This window comes from Schistocerca americana, chromosome 4, assembly GCF_021461395.2.
Source record: "Schistocerca americana isolate TAMUIC-IGC-003095 chromosome 4, iqSchAmer2.1, whole genome shotgun sequence".
Taxonomy (NCBI): Eukaryota; Metazoa; Arthropoda; class Insecta; order Orthoptera; family Acrididae; genus Schistocerca; species Schistocerca americana.
The window spans coordinates 718,076,087-718,098,142 of NC_060122.1; positions in this window are offsets into that span (position 1 = coordinate 718,076,087).

The window sequence follows — 22,056 nt, forward strand, 5'->3', positions numbered from 1 at the left end:
ATCCTTTCTTTCAGGAGTGCTAGTTCTGCAATGTTCGCAGGAGAGCTTCTGTAAAGTTTGGAAGGTAGGAGACGAGGTACTGGCAGAAGTAGAGCTGTGAGTACCGGGCGTGAGTCGTGCTTCGGTAGCTCAGTTGGTAGAGCACTTGCCCGCGAAAGGCAAAGGTCCCGAGTTCGAGTCTCGGTCGGGCACACAGTTTTAATCTGCCAGGAAGTTTCATATCAGCGCACACTCCGCTGCAGAGTGAAAATCTCATTCTGGAACATTCCAGATGATAAATCTGGAAAGAGGCCATAGTGTTGCAGAAAATCAATGCCCAGCTCTCGCTCATCATTGTCAGCCGTGTTGAATGTCTACTCAAAACAAAATTTTGATGAAGTTTGAGGCAAAGGTATGTGGAGGCCTATGAATTGTCTGCTGCTTGCAATGTCATGGCAGAAAGTGTCAGTGGACAATGCTGGAGGTATGACACTGGTATCTGGGCTGGTATTGACCGGGGAGAACATGTTGCTGATGAGGTCGTGTATGTACAGTCTGCCCAGAGGTAGTTGTTTATTGTGTGAAGATTGGTGTTTTTTATTGTTAGAATATTGGTGTTACTGCAAGAATCCTGTACAATACCTGTAATATCATATGCCTAACTCATCAACTGATGGAAATTTTGGTGCAGGGCGCACGGCAAGCGACACGTCCGAGCCGCATCTCCTTGATGGGTGTGGTACCGACACAGCAGATACACGGGGTGTGGCTGCAGACTGTGTGTGACATTTGTAGTTGCATCATCAGAATCAGGTGAGGCAAAGAGGGGCGTAGGTGAGGAGGCATAGAGGGGGCAGCTATTTACTGCCATTGCCACCTGGTAAAATCTTGACTGAGGTTGTTGGCTGGAGCAGCCTCAAGCAAATGTGCGTGCTTGACTGTGTGAGTTGTCGATGTCTGATAATGCTATAGGCATCATCTGCTAGCTATAGGCGCATCTCTAATCGGTCGGTGGCTGTAATAAATGTTGCAGCTTCCTGTCAATCTGCTGGCAGCAATGTCTGGGCTGTCAGTCATCATTATGAAGTGCTCCATGCTGGCACAAGCAGGTAGCTATCCAAAGAAAGAGTGGATTTCAGACCTGCTGTGTCAGTTGTAGATGGAAGGGGTGTGTATTGCTCTAATGACATAGAGACCATGCTGTAGCCTGACTGTCTATTACAGAATTTGGCCTTAACCACAAGAAGTGAGTGTTCCACTGTTGTGGAAATCTCTTCTGGGAGGTAGTCTCACAGGTCTAGGCTGACCGTAAATTGGTTTCAGGGCCTTGTAGCTGGGGCCGGTGGAGGGTAAACACTGGGTGTGTCCACTGAAGTCCATACTTGTTTTAGGGGGTTCAGTGACACTGTTATTGTTTTTCAAGCTTACAAGATATCAAAAGTGTTTGGCCCTCATTTCAACTCATTGTACAGGCCACTATACACAGGGTGGAGGGCAGGTTTGACAGTTTCAGTCCTTAGCATGATGTGTGTACATGATTGGAGGTCCTTGTGCACACAGATGGTCGGTTTGGCATGGTGGGATGGTGGTTGGATGTGGATGTCGCTTATGTGGTATCTGACATGTTTTACTAGGTCCAGCATGGTGACATCCATGGGGTCGGTGGTTTAAGATTCGAACTCAGCTGGGAGAGGTTGGTTCCTCATAAGGCACCTCTGCCAGTGAGGCATCCAGATCTTCTGTGTAGGCAGTTTATATGCCAGCACACAAGTGAGGACCTCTGTCCACTCCTGATCAGGGAATATGAGTGCTGTCTTGGGGGTGCAGTACCATCATGCGACAAGTTTGTTGGATTGAGGATGGAGTCCATTGTGTGGAACCAGTGGCACCCCTAGAGGTGGCAGAGCTTGGAGAACAGGGCCAACTCAAACTCCCAGCCTTGGTCAGTTGTCAGTGACTCTGGGCAGCCAAAGCGTGCAGTCCATAGTGTGACGAAAAGTTGGGCGATGGTATCAGCTGAGATATCAAGCAGAGGTGTGGCATTCGCACATTGAATTGTCAAGTCTATGGCTGACAGGATGTACTTGTATTCGTTTACATCTGGGATTGGCCCAACCAGGTCTATGAGGACATGTTGGAAACTGCCCTTCGAGATGGGGAACTTCCTGCAGGTTGTTGGGCATGACGTCCTGTCTTGACCCATTGGCATTGAATGCAGACTCTCTTCCATGCAGCACAGTCCTATGTAATGTTAGTCCAAATGAAAGGTTCCATTATGAGTTTCAGCATCGGATGTACTCCGGAGTGAGAAAAGTTCCTGAAGTTCTGTGGGACGACTGGTCATTCCCTACCATGGACTATGTCTCAATAAACTAATTTGATCATGTCTGCAATGGTGCACTGCTTCAGATGGAGGCCCATTGTGTGTCAAGATAGCAGGTTTAAAGGTCAGTGTCAGTTTCTTGTGCCTCAGCTAGTTGGTCGAAATCAAGGTGTGCCTATGTGGTGGGTAGTCATGGGAGGTTGCCAGCCACTGTGTTTTCTGCTCCTCATACATAGCAGATGTCCATAGTATACAGTGAAATCAAGTCCACGTGTGGGAATTATTGAGGGGAGGTATTGGCTTGCAAGTTTTTAATAGTGTCAGCCTCAGGGCTGTAGTCTATGTAGATAGTAAGTGGCCAGACCTTGATGTCATCTTAGAAGTACTGAACTGTTTTGTATATTGCCAAAAGCTCACATTCTAAGGTTGACGACATTTTCTGGGAGTTGGTAAGTTTCCGTGAAAAAGATTGTAGGAGTTGTGTTGCACTGCGGACTTCCTTAACACCACCCCAGTCGCCCAATTTCTGGCATTGGCCATAATAACTATGGGTATCTGGAGATTGGAGTGCCAAGATGGTGGACAGAGTGATCTCGGTTTTGATGCCCTCAAAAGCTGCTTGCATATCAGGAGTCCAAGGGAGCTTACATTTTCCTGAGGTGTTCTTGCCATGGAGTGAATCTGTGGGTTGCAGATGTATTTCATCGGCATGGGGGGGGGGGGGGGGGGGGGAGGGTTTGCTGGCAAAAATTAATTGCCTCTAAATTACAGCACAACTCTTGATAGTCCATCGTGGTTGGTAGGCTATGGATTTTGTCTATCTTTTCCGGGGTGGGGGAAAAACCTGAGGCATCAACGAGGTGGCCTATGAATGCAACAAAATCTTTCCGGAGTTGCCATTTGTCCTTATTGGCCACAACACCATGCCTGCTAGTTTGGTGAATACCGACTACCAATTGGAGGTGTTTCCTATGATCTTGAGCTGTTTGTGAGATGAGAATTACATCATACAAGTAACAATAGCGAAAGGACATGGTAAAATGCAAGCTGTCAATGAACCGTTTCCAAGTCTGGGCTGTGTTCTTTAGTCTGAAGGATGTAAAGACAAATTGAAATAGGCCAAATGGTGTAATTATTGTCATCTTTGGGGTGTCCTCCATGGCCATGGGGAACTGCAGGATCTGTGATTAAGTTCTCTCGCAGTCGATCACAATACCTGGTGCTTTATAATGAGGCCCAGTACTGTTCCAGAGGTAGTAGGAGATGGCGGAGTCTCATCTGTCTATAGGTGGTCACTGTTTACTCCACTGATTGGGGTGCATCCTTTACGATGTAACAGTAAGGGTCTACCCAGGTCTGACAGAAGGTAATAATGCCTCAAAAAATCTGTGCCCTACTGGCTCTATGGTGTTGGCCAGAGAAATGTCCATGGGCGATAGGTGTGATTATCCAATTGAACTGTGGTAGTTGCTGTGCCTGTCACGGAAATCACTGAATCGTTCATGGCATGTAGTTGTATAGTGGATGGTGTACTTTTTCCAGATGCCAGCTGAGGTGGCAGTATGCTAACATCGGCGCCCATGTCGACAAGGAAGTACTTTCTAAGATGGTTGTCATAGGCGAAGCGCTGCGCATCGTTAGAAAGTAAATGCGGGATATGACGAGTGTTGTTAAGTTACATAGTGAGGCTCCTTGAAGCAGGAGAGTGACCTGATGCACCGGGGTCAGGCCACTGTACCAGTTTGCATAGCTGCAGGGTGGACGACAGCAGCGTGCATCGGCATCAAAGCATACCTGGAGCCAGAAGGGGTGATGCAGCCGAGTAGGCACAGAGTTCTGGCCAGGCATGTCGTTGTGACTGTTAGGTGTGGGTCAACAGCCAGGAATTAATGCAGTGGGTGATTGTTTACATTTCACAACAAATGTGGTACCTGGGTCCATCTTGGTTTCTGATTGTTGGTGCCTCACAACAGCGGAGTCTTGTGAGGCTGCTGTTTGCACAGTGTGGAAGGGTTAAGCTGAGGTCTGACCACTGCACAGTGATCTCCATTGGTGTGGCCGTTGTGCAGGCCAGTGGCGTGGCCAGTGTGCAGACTGGCCCGGGCTGGCTGTAGATGTCACAGGTATTGACATCAGTGCTGGAGCTGTTGCAAGTGTTTATTGAGGCATGACGTTATGCGAGGGCAAGCATCCAGTCAGCAAGGTGTAACTGGGTTTCCAGCAGTTTATCCTTATGCATTAGCATGGCTGTCTGTATGTTTTGAGGCAGCTTGAGCAGCTGTAGTGACCAGAGAGCACTATCAGGTAAGAGGTTTAAGGGGTGTACGTATGGCACAATTGGTCAAAAGGTGACATTTTCGGATTATTTTCTCTTATTAATATTTGATCTCTCCTGAATAATTTGATGCATTATTTGTCGAAAAATTCCAATTGGAAATGTAGTTTTTATAATTTCAAAGTTAATAGTGTGTGTGTAAAATTATCCAGTCATTCTGCACAGACTTGCCTAAGTATCTCTATCTCTTGAACTATTCAATCTAGAAGGCTGTGGTTTTCAGCTATTTATTCCTTGAAATCATGTTAATGTTTGTGTTAAGAGGTTGGATGCCCTGTGCAAACAGAAATGGTGGTATATCACATGAATTTTGTTTATTTACTTTGTGGTTGTCATGTTTCATAAGTTTCGAACTGAAAACATAGTGGTTTTGTGTTTTATTATACGCTCTTATACCTCTTTTCAACATGACAGAAAGAAAGGGTTGTTTTAAGAAGTGACGTTTCCATGGAAATCAGCATATCACAAAATCTGAATCCAGTGTTGGTCCTGAAATAGATTTTTCATAAACCCGTGATAAGAACATGCCTATTAGTGCTTCGAAGAGGAAACTTGGAGACTATAAGGATTTATTTATTGGCAAAGATCAAAATAGTTTAGGTTATGTTCTTTTAGATTTGAGTGTGTTAGGACAAGTTTTGCAAGATGCTGTGTCATGTAAGGTTTGTGGTGGGCAAATTAACATCTCTGAGGACTCATCTGCGAGGACTGGAGTGGCTAACAAACTTGATATTCAGTGCGAAGTTCGCAGGCTCTCGACATCATTTTGGACTTCTGAAAAGTGCAAGAATGACTTGTTTGAGAGAAATGTTAGATTCCTGTATGGAGTGAGGTGCATTGGGAAAGGATTGACTGCAGCTGAAGTATTATGTGCAACGCTGAACTCACCAAACCCACCAACCAGATCAAGTATGCACGCAGAAGTAATTGGTGAATGTGTCAAATCTGTTGCTGTTGCTTCTATGAAAGCTGCTGCTAAAGAAGCAGTAGAATTAAATAACACAACAGACTTATCTGTGCCAGTTGATGGCACATGGCATAAGAGAGGTCACACATCAAAAAATGCAATTGCAACTGTCACTAGTGTTGACTCAGGTAAAGTTTTAGACGTTGAAGTGCTAACTACATACTGTCATCAGTGTAAATCAGTTGATGAAGCAAGTGAAAGCCATAAAACAAATTGTGCTAAGAATTATGAGGGAACTAGAGGGGGTATGGAGGCTACTGCAGTTGTTTCTATGTTCAGACATTCACAACAGAAGAGAAGTATGTGTTACAGTGAGTACTTGGTGATTCGAAAGCTTAAAAATCAGTAGTTGAAAGCCAACCTTATGGTAATAAGCAGACTGTTAAGATTGAATGTGTGGGCCACGTTCAAAAATGGATGGAAACACATCTCTGAAAATTGAAGCAGACAAAAGGAAAACAGAATTTGTCACATGGAAAGACTCAAAATGGAAAAGGAAGACTTACAGACAAAAACATTGATGAACTCCAGCATTATAATGGAATGGCGATAAGAAACAATACACATGACTTAAAAGGGATGAAATGAGCAGTGTGGGCTACATTCTTCCACAAATCTTCCACTGATGATACACATGTACATGGTCTTTGTCCACCTGGTGCTGATTCGTGGTGCAAGTACCGCAAAGCTCAGGCAGTGGGTAGCGAGGAACAATTTATGCACAAAAATAACATACCATCTGTAGTGATGGAAGCTATTAAACCAATATATAGAGAATTAGCTCATCCTGACCTTCCTTCCAAATGTCTCCATAGTAGAACACAAAACCCGAATGAGTCTTTCAATAATGTAATTTGGACCCGCGTGCCAAAAAATGTCTTTGTAGGAAGGAAAACTCTATGCTTGGGTGTTTGTGATGCTGTGATAACGTTTAATGATGGTATAAAGGGAAGAATTGGGGTACTTGAGGAACTTGGTATCACTCCATGTGCCAACACACTGCAAGCTTTTCAGCGAATGGATCGACTTAGGATCATGAAAGCCCAGCATGCAGCAGAGGAAATGACTAAAGAAGCAAGACGCAAGAAAAGAAGGAAGCTTCTAGGTTTGCAGGATAATCAAGAATAGGATCCAGATAGTGCTGATTATGGGCCTGGCTGTTTCTAGAAGCTGGCATGCCTCCATGTGTAAGTTAATATCAAACAAAATGTTTGAACTTGATTTGCCGGAAATGACATTTTTAATATTATTTGACCCATTATCTCAGGAACTATTACAGATACATATCTCTAATTTTACACTATGTTACCACTTAGTATACTGCAGCTACTGAACCTCCCAAAACATCTCTACCTCTAACGGTCTTTTACTTACAGAAGAAAAAGTGAACTTTTAAAAGAAAATGTTGAACAACATTTTAAAAAAATCATAACTAGCTAATTATTTCTCTGTACATTTTGATTCTGGTTCAGTAATCAGAAAAGGAGTGATACTATACATCCCAAAAATTTCAGATCTCTATCTGTCACAGGTTATGAGATAATGGGTCATCAATATTGCAAATTTAACACTGCAACTATAGGACGTACTTACTCCCTTAAAGTGTTGCTCAGAGGTGTAACCTGCACCAGAGAGCTGATGGAGTATCGTGGCCCAGCAGTGTCTCAGCGATGGCTCAGTGGAATAGTTGTTCCAGTAAATGTGACAAGCACTGTAGTATGAGTGTCTTTGCTGTCTCATATCTGTCAGTGGTTGGTGCATGCAATAGGAGGTCACTGATTAGTTCGGTGTTGTTGTAGAGGTGGTTCAAAAGCACCAAAAACTTGTCGGGTGATCCATACACAGATGATGTAAAAAATATATATATAAAAAAAAAATATATATATAAAAACAAAGATGAGGCGACCCACCGAACGAAAGCGCTGGCAGGTCGATAGACACACAAACAAACACAAACATACACACAAAATTCCAGCCTTCGCAACCAACGGCCGCCCCATCAGGAAAGAGGGAAGGAGAGGGAAAGATGAAAGGATGCGGGCTCTAAGGGAGAGGGCAAGGAGTCATTTCAATCCCGGGAGCGGAAAGACCCACCTTAGGGGAAAAAAGGACAGGTATACACTCTCACACACACACATAACCATCCACACATACAGACACAAGCAGACACATTTAAAGACAAAGAGTTTGGGCAGATATGTCAGTCGAGGCGGAAGTGTAGAGGCAAAGAAGTTGTTGAAAGACAGGTGAGGTATGAGTGGCGGCAACTTGAAATTAATGGAGATTGAGGCCTGGCGGATAACGAGAAGAGAGGATATACTGAAGGGCAAGTTCCCATCTCCGGAGTTCGGATAGGTTGGTGTTGGTGGGAAGTATCCAGATAACCCGGATGGTGTAACACTGTGCCAAGATGTGCTGGCCGTGCAGTGCACCAAGGCATGTTTAGCCACAGGGTGATCCTCATTACCAACAAACACTGTCTGCCTGTGTCCATTCATGCGAATGGACAGTTTGTTGCTGGTCATTCCCACATAGAATGCATCACAGTGTAGGCAGGTCAGTTGGTAAACCACGTGGGTGCTTTCACACGTGGCTCTGCCTTTGATCGTGTACACCTTCCGGGTTACAGGACTGGAGTAGGTGGTGGTGGGAGGGTGCATGGGACAGGTTTTACACCGGGGGCGGTTACAAGGATAGGAGCCAGAGGGTAGGGAAGGTGGTTTGGGGATTTCATAGGGATGAACTAACAGGTTACGAGGGTTAGGTGGATGGCGCAAAGACACTCTTGGCGGAGTGGGGAGGATTTCATGAAGGATGGATCTCATTTCAGGGCAGGATTTGAGGAAGTCATATCCCTGCTGGAGAGCCACATTCAGAGTCTGGTCCAGTCCCGGAAAGTATCCTGTCACAAGTGGGGCACTTTTGTGGTTCTTCTGTGGGGGATTCTGGGTTTGAGGGGATGAGGAAATGGCTCTGGTTATTTGCTTCTGTACCAGGTCAGGAGGGTAGTTGCGGGATGCGAAAGCTGTTGTCAGGTTGTTGGTGTAATGGTTCAGGGATTCCGGACTGGAGCAGATTCGTTTGCCACGAAGACCTAGACTGTAGGGAAGGGACCGTTTGATGTGGAATGGGTGGCAGCTGTCATAATGGAGGTACTGTTGCTTGTTGGTGGGTTTGATGTGGACAGACGTGTGAAGTTGGCCATTGGACAGGTGGAGGTCAATGTCAAGGAAAGTGGCATGGGATTTGGAGTAGGACCAGGTGAATCTGATGGAAGTAAAGGAGTTGAGGTTGGAGAGGAAATTCTGGAGTTCTTCTTCACTGTGAGTCCAGATCATGAAGATGTCATCAATAAATCTGTACCAAACTTTGGGTTGGCAGACCTGGGTAACTAAGAAGGCTTCCTCTAAGCGACCCATGAATAGGTTGGTGTCCGAAGGGGCCATCCTGGTACCCATGGCTGTTCCCTTTAATTAATGGTATGTCTGGCCTTCAAAAGTGAAGAAGTTGTGGGTCAGGATGAAGCGGCTAAGGTAATGAAGAAAGAGGTTTTAGGTAGGGTGGCAGGTGATCGGCGTGAAAGGAAATGCTCCATCGCAGCGAGGCCCTGGATGTGCGGAATATTTGTGTATAAGGAAGTGGCATCAATGGTTACAAGGATGGTTTCCGGGGGTAACAGATTGGGTAAGGATTCCAGGCGTTTGAGGAAGTGGTTGGTGTCTTGGATGAAGGATGGGAGACTGCATGTAATGGGTTGAAGGTGTTGATCTACGTAGGCAGAGATACGTTCTGTGGGGGCTTGGTAACCAGCTACAATGGGGCAGCCGAGATGATTGGGTTTGTGGATTTTAGGAAGAAGGTAGAAGGTAGGGGTGCGGGGTTTCGGTGGGGTCAGGAGGTTGATGGAGTCAGGTGAAAGGTTTTGCAGGGGGCCTAAGGTTCTGAGGATTCCTTGAAGCTCTGCCTGGACATCGGGAATGGGGTTATCTTGGCAAACTTTGTATGTGGTGTTGTCTGAAAGCTGACGCAGTCCCTCAGCCACATACTCCCGACGATCAAGCACCACGGTCGTGGAACCCTTGTCCGCCGGAAGAATGACGATGGATCGGTCAGCCTTCAGATCACGGATAGCCTGGGCTTCAGCAGTGGTGATGTTGGGTGTAGGATTAAGGTTTTTTAAGAAGGATTGAGATGCAAGGCTGGAAGTCAGAAATTCCTGGAAGGTTTGGAGAGGGTGATTTTCGAAGGCCAGACATACCAACAATTAAAGGGAACAGCCATTGGCACCAGGATGGCCCCCTTGTACGCCAACCTATTCATGGGTCGCTTAGAGGAAGCCTTCTTTGTTACCCAGGCCTGCCAACCCAAAGTTTGGTACAGATTTATTGATGACATCTTCATGATCTGGACTCACAGTGAAGAAGAACTCCAGAATTTCCTCTCCAAACTCAACTCCTTTGGTTCCATCAGATTCACCTGGTCCTACTCCAAATCCCACGCCACTTTCCTTGACGTTGACCTCCACCTGTCCAATGGCCAGCTTCAAACATCTGTCCACATCAAACACACCAACAAGCAACAGTACCTTCATTATGACAGCTGCCACCCATTCCACATCAAACGGTCCCTTCCCTACAGCCTAGGTCTTCATGGCAAACGAATCTGCTCCAGTCCGGAATCCCTGAATCATTACATCAACAACCTGAAAACAGCTTTCGCATCCCGCAACTACCCTCCTGACCTGGAACAGAAGCAAATAACCAGAGCCACTTCCTCATCTCCTCAAACCCAGAACCTCCCACAGAAGAACCCCAAAAGTGCCCCACTTGTGACAGGATACTTTCCGGGACTGGACCAGACTCTGAATGTGACTCTCCAGCAGGGATACGACTTCCTCAAATCCTGCCCTGAAATGAGATCCATCCTTCATGAAATCCTCCCCACTCCACCAAGAGTGTCTTTCCGCCGTCCACCTAACCTTCGTAACCTGTTAGTTCATCCCTATGAAATCCCCAAACCACCTTCCCTACCCTCTGGCTCCTACCCTTGTAACTGTCCCCGGTGTAAAACCTGTCCCATGCACCCTCCCACCACCACCTACTCCAGTTCTGTAGCCCGGAAGGTGTACACGAACAAAGGCAGAGCCACATGTGAAAGCACCCACGTGATTTACCAACTGACCTGCCTACACTGTGAAACTTTCTATGTGGGAATGACCAGCAACAAACTGTCCATTCGCATGAATGGACACAGGCAGACAGTGTTTGTTGGTAATGAGGATCACCCTGTGGCTAAACATGCCTTGGTGCACGGCCAGCACATCTTGGCACAGTGTTACACCGTCTGGGTTATCTGGATACTTCCCACCAACACCAACCTGTCAGAACTCCGGAGATGGGAACTTGCCCTTCAATATATCCTCTCTTCTCATTACCTGCCAGGCCTCAATCTCTGCTAATTTCAATTTGTCGCCGCTCATACCTCACCTGTCTTTCAACAACATCTTTGCCTCTGTAGTTCCGCCTCGACTGACGTCTCTGGCCAAACTCTTTGCCTTTACAAATTTCTGCTTGTGTCTGTGTATGTGCGGATGGATATGTGTGTGTGTGCGAGTGTATACCCCTTCTTTCCTTCTAAGGTAAGTCTTTCTGCTCCCGGGATTGGAATGACTCCTTACCCTCGCCCTTAAAACTGACATCCTTTCGTCTTCCCCTCTCCTTCCCTCTTTCCTGATGAGGCAACAGTTTGTTGCAAAAGCTTGAATTCCATGTGTATGTTTGTGTTTGTTTGTGTGTCTATTGACCTGCCAGCACTTTCGTCTGTAAGTCACATCATCTGTTTTTTGATATAAGAACGATTAAAGTTTTTACATACATCTTCCCAAATTATATAGAAAGTTACATAGAACAAAAGTGAATAATTCCCTACAAAGACAGGAAAGAATCCATTTCTATTAAGGCTATAAATTACATGTTTATTCAGTGTAAGTAAAAACTTTAATCGTTCTTATGTAAAGTTCAGTATATAACAATGACAGTAATTGTTTAAAACCATGTGAATAGAAGTGATTTGTATATATATATATATATATATATATACATATATATATATATATATATATATATATATATATATATACAGGATGAAGCTGGCTAAGATAATGAGGAAAGAGGTTTTAGGTAGGGTGGCAGGTGATCGGCGTGAAAGGGAATGCTCCATCGCAGCGAGGCCCTGGACGTGTGGAATATTTGTGTATAAGGAAGTGGCATTGATGGTTACCTAACCTTCTTAGTAACCTGTTAGTTCATCCCTATGAAATCCCCAAACCACCTTCCCTGCCCTCTGGCTCCTATACTTGTAACCGCCCCCGGAGTAAAACCTGTCCCATGCACCCTCCCACCACCACCTACTCCAGTCCTGTAACCCAGAAGGTGTACACACGATCAAAGGCAGAGCCACGTGTGAAAGCACCCACGTGATTTACCAACTGATCTGCCTACACTGTGATGCGTTCTATGTGGGAATGACTTTGTGTGTGTATATATATACTGCTCAATATATATATATATACTGCTCAATAACCAGTGGACAGATTTCTCGTTGATCATCAGATTAGACAGCAAATAAAATTGGGCACAGATAAACGTAAATTACAACATAGGTTAAGGTAAAGGGTGAAGTATCACAGGTTACATAAAAAAAAAAAAAAAAAGGTAGCATAATATATACAGATACCAGACATGTGGCAAACATCATCCCTATCTTATAGTACTAAAAGGGCAAAAGGATTATTACATAAGATACCAGTGGTTGACCATAATGCTCATTGAGGCAGTATAAAAAACATGAAAAGAAAAACTGTATGAATATCAAAATCTGGGAATCAGTAACACTTCTGTCCCAATAACTATGTCCAACAAAGTTTCCATCTTCTTCATGCTCCACAGATGGAGTCATTCAAGTAATATAAACATAATAAATATCTTTCTGAGAAATGTTCCTTTTCCATGTACACAGTAAATCTAATGAATAATCAAACAAGCTAGCAAGTCTATTCAGTCTTACTGTTTAAACCATTAGACCTATAGGAGTCTAACCTAATTGTAATCACATCAAAGAGGGGAGGTGATAGAATTTCACTATAACTGCACAGACATCATAAGTAAACAATACACCAAGTCTAAACATTTTCTTGACTTTTCACAAAATCATCAGCACAATAAGAGTACAACATTATCAGCACAATGAGAGTATCATATTCAAAATATAAAGCAACAGAACTTCATTATAACTGCACAGATATATGAAGTAAATATCAGACTAACTCTCCTCAAAAGTCATACATATGTTGCATTATCACATTTTCTGACCACCTGCATTTCTTTAAACAGTATAATCCTTGACTTACTAACTATTGGAGGATATGGACAGTGGAAGGAGGGTCAGGTTGGCAAGAAAAGTAAGAGAGAATGTGACTTGAAAAGGAAAAAAAGTCACACCATCTCGGAGCCTTGGGTTTGCCACCCCGAAATTTCAAAAAGAGTTTGCAACCTACTGAGGAAAATTTCATTAGAATGATTTGAGTTTGTCATCATTTGTAATAGCATCTTTTCTTACTGTCCTCACGCAGTTGTTAAGCCTGTCACAACATGTTTTATCAGAATCCATCGTCTTGAAAGATTCACACAATATTTTTGAATAACATCTGTCCCATTTTTAATGTCCATACCACACAAACAGTCAGTCACAACATCTGCTTTTTCACTGAAAGTTTCTTGTAATAAATCCTTTCCTTGTCATTGAAGGGCCATTTGCTAAATTATTCTGTTCCCATTTTACTGGTTCTAATGGTTCTAATGGCTCTGAGCACTATGGTACTCAACAGCTGAGGTCATAAGTCCCCTAGAACTTAGAACTACTTCAACCTAACTAACCTAAGGACATCACACACATCCATGCCCAGGGCAGGATTCGAACCTGTGACCGTAGCAGTCGTGTGGTTCCAGACTGAAGCACATAGAACCACTCGGCCAACATGGCCGGCTATTTTACTGGTACACAGTAGCAAATCACTACATGGTGAATCTTAATAAGAAAAATGGACATCATTTTGAAAATACTGGTTACTAAAAAATTGAAATGTTGTTGTATTGTTCTCCCAACCTCTTAAGTTAAGTCAAGATGTAGTCTTACACGTTACACACTGTATACTCTAGGATAGTAGAAGATTCCTTACTGCTCTTACTAACAAGAGAGGATAGTAGAAGGGGAGTGATTCCAGAAAATATATATGGAGTCACTTGCTGGGGCAGGGCACCATATGCCACTTGGTGTATCTATAAAAGTACCACAGATCCCCTATCTGTTAAATTTCCCCACAAAACTACTAAAACATGTTTCTGGGAGGATGTTCACTCCCAGATTTTGCCTTGGCTATACAGTGCACAGAATGTATTCTCAACTATTTTAACTCCTCAAATCACCATTTAATACATAATTTATTATGGAGATAAGAATTTTAAAAAAATGTTGAAATATTCAGTGATAACAAAAAATGAAAATAAATTTCCTCTTATTGGTTATTTCACTTTCACTGGTTTAAAGTGCTCACTGTAGTGTATGCCAAAGTATATATACAAAGAACAAATATCATGATGCTAAATGGCTGAATAAGGTTATCTGTACAATTTCAGCTGTGTCCTGTTCCTAAGTCCAAATAACAACAAATTCAATTGGTCCTACTTAAATATCAAACAACCCCCAATCTATGCCAAGTAAAAGCATACACAAATGTTCAAATATTCTCTTTTGAACCCCCACTCTATGAATAGACATTATGTAGATAAAAATATGAATATGTTGTTGTTGTTGTGTTGTTTTTGTCTTCAGTCCTGAGACTGGTTTGATGAAGCTCTCCATGCTACTACAGCCTGTGCAAGCTTCATCATCTCCCAGTACCTACTGCAGCCTACATCCTTCTGAATCTGCTTAGTGTATTCATCTCTTGGTCTCCCTCTACGATTTTTACCCTCCACGCTCCCCTCCAATACTAAATTGGCGATCCCTTGATGCCTCCGAACATGTCCTACTTACCGATCCATTCTTCTAGTCAAGTTGTGCCCCTAACTCCTCTTCCACCAATTCTATTCAATACATCCTCATTAGTTATGTGATATACCCATCTAGTTTTCAGCATTCTTTTGTAGCACCACATTTCGAAAGCTTCTATTCTCTTCTTGTCTAAACTAGTTATCGTCCATGTTTCACTTCCATACATGGCTACACTCCATACAAATACTTTCAGAAACGACTTCCTGACACTTAAATCTATATTTGATGTTAACAAATTTCTCTTCTTCAGAAATGCTTTTCTTGCCACTGCCAGTCTACATTTTATATCCTCTCTACTTTGACCATCATCAGTTATTTTTCTCACCAAATAGCAAGACGTATTTACTACATTAAGTGTCTCATTTCCTAATTTAATTCCCTCAGCATCACCTGAGTTAACTTGACTACATTCCATTATCCTCATTTTGCTTTTGTTGATGTTCATCCTACACCTTCCTTTCAAGACACTGTCCATTCCCTTCAACTGCTCTTCCAAGTCCTTTGCTGCCTCTGACAGAATTACAATGTCATCGGTGAACCGCAAAGTTTTTATTTCTTCTCCATGGTTTTAATACCTACTCCAAACTTTTCTCTTGCTTCCTTTACTGCTTGCTCAATATACAGATTGAATAGCATCAGGGAGAGGCTACAAACTGGTCTCACTCCCTTCCCAACCACTGCTTCCCTTTCATGTCCCTCGACTCTTATAACTGCCATCTGGTTTCTGTACAAATTGTAAATAGCCTTTTGCTCCCTGTATTTTAGCCCTTCCACCTTCAGAATTTGAAAGAGAGTATTCCAGTCAACATTGTCAAAAGCTTTCTCTAAGTCTACAAATGCTAGAAATGTGGTTTTGCCTTTCCTCAACCTATCTTCTAAGATAAGTCGTAGCATCAGTATTGCCTCACGTGTTCCAGTGTTTCTATGAATCCAAACTGATCCAACCCAAGTTAGGCTTCTTCCAGTTTTTTCATTCATCTGTAAAGAATTAGTGTCAGTGTTGTGCAGCTGTGAATTATTAAACTGATAGTTCGGTAATTTTCACATCTGTCAATATCTGCTTTCTTTGGGATTGGAATTACTACATTCTTCTTGAAATCTTAGGGAATTCACCTGTCTCATACATCTTGCTCACCAGATGGTAGAGTTTTGCCTGCTTCATTTACTGCATTTTTATATTTTCTCCTTTCATCAATCGGATTCAAAATTTCTTCTGTTACCCAAGGATTTCTACTAGCCCTCATCTTTTTACCTTATTGATCCTCTGTTGCCTTCACTACTTCATCCCTCAAAGCTACCCATTCTTCTTCTACTGTATTTCTTTGCCCCACTTCTGTCAATTGTTCCCTTATGCTCTCCCTGAAACTCTGTACAACCTTTGGTTTAGTCAGTTTATCCAGGTCCCATCTCCTTATATTCCCACCTTTTTGCAGTTTCTTCAATTTTAATCTACAGTTCATAACCAAAGATTGTGGTCAGAGTCCACATCTGCCCCGGGAATTGTCTTACAATTTAAAACCTTGTTCCTAAATCTCTGTCTTACCATTATATAATCTATCTGAAACCTTACAGTATCTCCAGGCCTCTTCCATGCAAAGAAACTTCTTTCTTGATTCTTAAACCAAGTGTTAGCTATGACTAAGTTATGCTCTGAGCAAAATTCTACAAGGCAGCTTTCTCTTTCATTCCTTACCTCCTGTCCATATTCACCTGCTACTTTTCCTTCTCTTCCTTTTCCTACTATCAAATTTCAGTCTCCCATGACTATTAAATTTTCATCTCCCTTCACTATCTGAATAATGTATTTTATCCCATCATACATTTCATCAATTTCTTCATAATCTGCAGAGCTAGTTGGCATATAAACTTGTACTGCTGTAGTAGGCGTGGGCTTTGTGTCTATCTTGGCCACAATAATGTATTCACTATGCTATTTTTAGTATCTTACCCGCACTCCTATTTTTTATTCATTATCAAACCTACTTCTGCGTTACCCCTATTTGATTTTGTATTTATGACCTTGTATTCACCTGACCCAAATTCTTGTTCCTCCTGTCACTGAACTTCACTAATTCCCACTACAACTAACTTTAATCTATCCATTTCCCTTTTTAAATTTTCTAACCTACCCGCCCGATTAAGGGATCTGACATTCCACACTCTGATCCATAGAATTCCAGTTTTCTTTCTCCTGATAACGATGTCCTCTTGAGTAGACCCTGCTCAGAAATCCAAATGGGGGACTATTTTACCTCTGGAATAATTTACCCAAGATGACACCATCATCATTTAATCATACAATAAAGCTGCATGCCCTCGGTAAAAATTATGGCTGTAGTTTCCCCTTGCTTTCAGCCATTCGCAGTACCAGCACAGCAAGGCCGTTTTGGTTAGTGTTACAAGGCCAGATCAGTAAATCATCCAGACTGTTGCCCCTGCAACTACTGGAAAGGCTGCTGCCCCTCTCTAGGAACCACACGTTTGTCTGGCCCCTCAACAGATACCCCTCAGTTGGGGTTACACCTACGGTACGGCCATCTGTATCACTGAGGCACACAAGCCTCCCCACCCACGCAAGATCCATGGTTCATGGGGGGGGGGGGGGGGGGGATATATATCGAAAAACAAAGATGATGTGACTTACCAAACGAAAGCGCTGGCAGATCGATAGACACACAAACAAACACAAACATACACATAAAATTCAAGCTTTTGCAACCCACGGTTGCTTCATCAAGGAAGAGGGAAGGAGAGGGAAAGACAAAAGGATGTGGGTTTTAAGGGAGAGGGTAAGGAGTCATTCCAATCCCAGGAGCGGAGCGGGAAGACTTACCTTAGGGGGAAAAAAGGACAAGTGTACACTCGCACAAGCACACATATCCATCTGCACATAACAGAGACAAGCAGACATACTGCCTTTACAAATGGTTCAAATGGCTCTGAGCACTATGGGACTCAACTGCTGAGGTCATTAGTCACCTAGAACTTAGAACTAGTTAAACCTAACTAACCTAAGGACATCACAAACATCCATGCCCGAGGCAGGATTCGAACCTGCGACCATAGCGGTCTTGCGGTTCCAGACTGCAGCGCCTTTAACCGCACGGCCACTTTGGCCGGCCTGCCTTTACATGCTGATCATTTCCACATAGAAAGCTTCACAGTGTACACCCTCCCGACCTGGTACAGAAGCAAACATATCATCACGAACACCATTGTCATCATCATCAGAAACATTATCATCACTCTTGATATTACTTTTAACACTAAACCCATTTCTGTCTTCACACACTTCTTCAACAACCTCAACACTATGATCATTCTGTTCTACCACATCCTCATTTTTCTGTCTATTGTCTACTGGAATTTCATCTGGAATTACACTGTCATTCTCACTTTCATTGCCAAGTACATGATCATCCATTTCCAAACATACAACAGCAGTATCAGCTTTTTCACTCATTCCACATTCACTCAACATTTTCACTAATCCATAATCATCAAATCTGTTTTCAACACCATCAGCAGCTACTACTGCAATACTACTGTCAAAGAAATTTGTCAAAGTGTTTTCTTTTAATTTAAATACAGATTTTCCTCTATCTTTTAGTTCATCTTTGTTTCCAGATAAAAAAATTCCAAAAATGCTCTATCAAACTTCATTCTATTCACTTCAGGTCGCATTCTGGATACAAAATTTTGGTATGTCCTGTTTGTTCTACCCTTTCTTCCTTCTGAAATTACCATAATGTGCCTGATTATAATGCCCGTGTCTATTTCCCTTATTTCACCAGGCTCCGAAAGAGGCAGGTCTTAATTTACCTGACCATTTCTTCTAGTTTCATAATTGTTACCACTATTTCCCTGATTTTGGCCCCGCTGCCTATTTCTTGGTTCAGAATTCCTGTTCTCTGGTCTCTGCGTATCATTTCTCTCTTCATTTCTTCTATCATCATTTCTGAATCTACTGTTAAAATGATCATTGAAAGCTCTGTTTTTCTAGTTCCTGCTATCATCTGGTCTATCATTATATCTGCGATTTCTTTCCCATGCTACGTCCAATTTATCTACATATCTAAGAAACTGTTCAATAATGTCATCAGGTCCATAGACAAGACTAGACTGCACTCTATTTAGCAGTCTACATTTCAATGCATCAATTTTGATCATTTAATCAAGTGGTTTATCAAGATGTACTAAAGTTCTTAACTGTTGTTCACAAAAGGTTTTCGTATGACCACTACCCTGCTTGAAGTTTGGGCCATTAAAAAATTCTGACTTATTTCTGGCTTGTCTAATCTCTGACCAAAATTTGTTCATGAAAGCATGTTCTACCTCATTAAATGACATTTCAGATTTGATTGCTTGGTTTGCCCAAGACAATGCCTACCCATCTAAAAATCTTTTAAAAAATTAAATTTTCAAATTATCACTCATTTTATAATCAAAGTTATCTTTCATCTGGCACATGAAATCAACTGGAAAATGTTTTAACATTGACGTTGTTCCACAATGGATTGTAATTACTGAAAGATTTTGAAACAACATAATCTTTGATTTCTTGGAATTTTGATTTGAAGTTCAAAATTTGGCCTAAAAAAGTATCCACATCTTCTTTTACTTCTGCAAAATTGTCATTTGCAATTTTCAAAATACTTTGTATACTATTCTCGGTTTCTGAAAGTTTCTTTATGACCTCTTTATTGAATCCTTTTAACTGTTGCACTTCTGCAGTTGCAAATTTTTCAAAACTGTCCACGGAATCTAACCAACCTCTCTTCAAATTTTTGTTATTCTGTTTTTAGGTAACAATTTCCCCTCCTATAGTTGACGCATTTTTGTTATTCTTGCCTACTTTTTCCCAGCATCTTTCTAAACTTTTTTTGGGTCTCTCGAAATTGGGTTTCATGCTTGTCTAATTTTTTATCAATTGGATCAAGAAATGTTTTCTGTTGATCAATTGACCTTTTTTGTTCTTCCATTGATCTTTTCTGTTCATCCATTACCTGAAGTAACCTATTAAGGTAGATACATTTGATTCAAATCAACAAAAGGGTGCACATACACCACTGTGGTCACTATCCTCTCCGATTTCATTGTCCCAATTAACTACATCATTTACTTCCTTTCTGGATAAGCAAATACATGTACTGTTATCAGTAACATCTATGCTATTTTGCATGTTTCCCTTAACCTCCCCATTATCGTCAACTTTCCTACTGTGGTTAACCTCCCCCTATTATTCTCCACAATGACAATGCAGATAAAAAACAATTTCAAAAAGTAAAAATTGAAATAAGTTTTGCACTCCCAGTTAGTTTTTCCATGTTGCATTTTACATAAGCATAATTAAGTTCTTCTTTGTAGTGTTGTTCATTTTCTTTGTTTTCCAGTTGTCAAAAAGGAATTTCCATAATATTTCAAGAAACAAATTAACTCTGAAACAAAATACAATATTAGTTTACAGAATTACACTGCATCCCAGCTCCTCTGTCACATAAAATGTTACTATGGATAAGTTTAATTTAATATCGTGTACTCATTGTTGCATCAATCTGTCACAGCCGTAGTCCTGGTTTCATACACAGCTCCTGCAAGAATTAACTATAAAATTAATTGAACATTTTATCCAGTATAATGTTTTAACACAGTGTTATTACGATTTCAAAGAAAATCAAAGCATCTTTACAAAACTCAAATAAGTAGTAACATACTTACAGTAATGAAATGAAGCTTACTTAACAAGACACATGCTTTCTGTCCAAATACTCACAATGTACTGACTGACTATTCCAATATCACTACCCCTATATATATAATCTAAACAATCCCAAACAATCCTCGGCATTGTTTAAAATGATTTTTCCACTAAATAACAATTTAAATATTCATCCTAAAACCAATGACACATTTCAATAATTACCATAGCTCCCATGGAATAAATATATAATTGATTCCATAAGCATATTATAATTCATATGTGTACAAATGAATAAAATTGTTTTGTTGACAATGGTTTTCTTGTTTTTATACATTGTAAATGACACAGGTAATAAAAAAATGTTCCTACCACTTCATGGACTTCTACGAGTTAGCAAAATAATCGTTTTGTAATTAGTTTTTTTGAACCTTTTCCACAAGTACATATTTGCATACACCTCTATGTCAGAAATTACTGTTTACGGTTAAAATTTACATGTTTAAATGGGTTTCAATTAGACTGTTATGTCTCATAGACCAATCCTTGCATGGAACATGTGACCACAGATATTGCAAATGATGGAGGGTGGAGGATGTGGCTGGGCCTGGAAGGGTTTACGTCTCTGGCATTTGTCATTCTCCAGTCTTCAACGTTTCTGCTCAAAGTTCTGAAGAGCATTTGAGGTAGGTGAGCGCCAGCAACTGTGATCTTCTGCTTTGGTGGACCAGTTACTCAGATTGATGTTCAAGGTTCTTAGATTTTTCTTGTAATGATCCTTATAGCATTTAAGACAGGCACCTCACAGCCTTTTACCTGTGCTCATCTCACTGCACACCATTTGATGTGGAAGTCTGTCATCTCTCATCCAGTGGACATGCCCAACCCATCTGAGTTGGTGCCCAAGAATGAGAGCTTCTATACTATTCACTTTTGCTTTCTCTTGAGGGGTGGTATTTGATAAAAAGTCATCCCATTTCATGTTCATGATGTGTGTTAGATTCTGTTGGTTGAAGCATTCTAGTTTCTTCAGACTGTGGCTGTATAATGTCCAGGTTAGCAACCATAGAGCAGCATTGAGATGATGACAGCTTTATACACCATCAGTTTGGTGTATAGTGTTAGGTCTTTAGTCAGGAAGACATGTTTTCTGAGACGACCAAATGCTACATGGGCGGCACATATTCTGTTCTCCACGTGTTTTTCAGATGAGCAATTAGATGGCAATATGATTCCTAGATAAAGGAAATGGTCCACTTGTTCCAAGGGTGTATCAGAAATGGGTATGATGAAATTGGGAAGAGAAGAGCCAAGAGCTGGCTTTGTGAGCATCTTTCTCTTTTGAATATTGATGGAAAGACCAAATTGTTTGTATGGCTTGCTGTAACAATTAACAGACTGCTGCATCTCTACAGGTGAATGAGCTGGGAGTCATTGTCATCAACATACTGCAGCTCTGTTACATGAGTAGTACTTGTGAACTTTTTTGAGTGGAGTCTGGATTGGTTGAATAATCCTCCATTAAACATGTATTTTAGTTCTACCCCAGCATTGTTTACACATAAAGCATAGCTGCCAGGTACAAGGCAAATAATACTGGTGTAAGAACTTATCCATGTTCGTGATGTTTGTCTGGAACTTGA